Raw genomic sequence first — 2,408 nt, 5'->3', positions numbered from 1 at the left:
GTTGTGTTAAACAAATCTGAGTGCTGTTTTGTTCATATTAAACAATTAATATTCGTTCCACTCATATTATAAAATTCTATAATATATATATATATATATATATATATATATATATATATATATATACCACCAGTGAAAGGTGAATACATTTACGGAGCACCGCAAAGGGCAGGATGTAACTACAGTTTGGAATCATTTTTTGATTGAAAAAGACGGACAGGTTGCTAAATGCAAGAAGTGCGCGAAAGAAATAAAGTGTACAGGATCCACAAGTGGCCGTCAACCTCACATAAAAACCATATATAGACTAAATATTAAAAAGATGTGTGAATCCCCCTTGAGGCCGAATCAAGTGTTTCTAAACGACCTAACTTGTTATTAACAAATTATTTTAAAAGTGATAAAACGGAAAAACTTTTAAAAGCTTGCCCGAATGACAGCTCGCGAAGGTTTGTTTTTTAATATTTTTATTAAATCGTATGATATAAGAGAAGGTTTAAAGGCAAGAGGATTCAACGATATACCAAAATCTGCAGTGATTATTAGGAATATGGTTCTTCAATATTGTAAAATTATTAAACAGTCTACAGTGGTTGAAATTGTGATATGTGTGATGAAGCACCACACAAATTCAGTATTCACAAGATATTGAAGATATGCATTTCAAAATATGCACTAATTAAAAAAATTGTAAACTCAACGAAACGGCTCACACAACAAGATCTAGTAGATACAGACAATATAGAAGAAGTTGATCAAGAAATATCCCTTTCAATACCTTCCCAAATTAAGAATGAAACAATATTAGTATCTGACAAGGTAAACGCAATGAAGAAAAAACTACAGGCAGCAATAGATGAAACACTAAATATTTCACCCGTGTGTGTGTTAAAAAAAACTCCAAGTGTAGAACAAAAAATAAAAGATGAAAATACTTTTTTGAAAAAAAAACAGGAATAAAAGGAACGAACCTACAAAATATGTATAATTTCTTAATTACAATTGTACCAACAAGTGTAGAATCGGAAAGAGCTTTTTCGGCGGTTGGTTATATTTGTAATAAAATTCGGTCCTCGCTTGATAATCAAACAATTGATTGTTTATGTTTCTTAAGAACATATTTCATTAAGCAAAACATTAGCCATGAATTATATTTTTTTCTTTTCTTAAATATATTATTAGATAACAAATTCTTATTATAAATGTAGAATGTAAAATGTAACATAGAAAAATATATATTTTTTTACTGACACGTTTTTTGTTTCTATCTACTTCTACTCCTTATGTAATAAATAAATAATATGTACTCATTTCAGGACAATATTTGTTAGATTTCATATATTATTTGTTAATATGTCAATATAACAACTGAAGAAAGTAAAAATATAACTATTTAATTTTTCATCGACAATACCGGTATTAAAACCGGGATTCCGGAATTTCATTTTTCAAATATCGAATACCGGTATTCAGATTTTTGTACGGTATTGGAAGCCCTAGGTAAAACGGTAATGACTACGGCAAGTTTGCTACCATTACATGAGTAAACTGTCGCGATTATTAAACTCAAGTCAAATTCAAATGATTGATAATGAATGCCGAAGGTTTCATAGCTTTGAATTGCCAGATGATATTCATCTTGATGATACTGTAGATAATTTTTGACACAAAATTTTAATTTACAGAGATAAGAGGTTTGGAATTTTGAAGGTCTAGCCAAATATTTCTTAAATATTATGTCGAAGGGATGAGCGCGGTCCGGTGCGCTAAATGTTTTATAGACTAAATAAGTAATAAAGTAAGCTAAACGATGTTATGGGCGGCAGCGCATCGGAAACTGTCCCCAAACCGAAGGTAGGTTATTACTTATTATGTGATTAGTGTGTGATGTGACAGGTTTGGACACTGGTGGCACCGTGAGTCTAGGATAAGTTTAGAATAAGTCAAATATGTGTGAATATAGATTGTTTAATTATGTCACAAAGAAAAGCCTCTCATTATTAGTATTAATCAAATATTAATTAATTTCCCAGCTATTTGCGAGTCAACTGATAAAAGGTAAAATTTAAGTAACAAATAATCAAATAATAAAACGAACTAAAATAATCCGTAGCAAGTGGTAAAATAATTTGTAACACTGTGTGCAGCTCATCTTTGTCAAAATAGATTTAAATGGGTTCTAAAAATAATTTAGAAATTTCCATCAACATTTCGATAGGAACATATTAAATCCGTGAGGCCCGGGCCTAGGGCGGCAGAATTTGGGGAGCGGCAAATTTTTCAGAATGTCAAAAAAATTTTAAACCCGATAAAATGTCTCAATAATTTATTTCAAGGATTAATCCTGATTTTTTTTTATAAATTTACAGATCGTTTTATATAAAATAGAATGTAAGTCGTAATGGGCG

Source organism: Ctenocephalides felis, unplaced genomic scaffold, assembly GCF_003426905.1.
Source record: "Ctenocephalides felis isolate EL2017-DRISC unplaced genomic scaffold, ASM342690v1 CF-g0.4_SCAFFOLD_02802, whole genome shotgun sequence".
In the NCBI taxonomy this organism is placed as follows: Eukaryota; Metazoa; Arthropoda; class Insecta; order Siphonaptera; family Pulicidae; genus Ctenocephalides; species Ctenocephalides felis.
The sequence above is the reverse complement of the archived record's forward strand: the minus strand, read 5'-3'. Positions refer to the sequence as shown.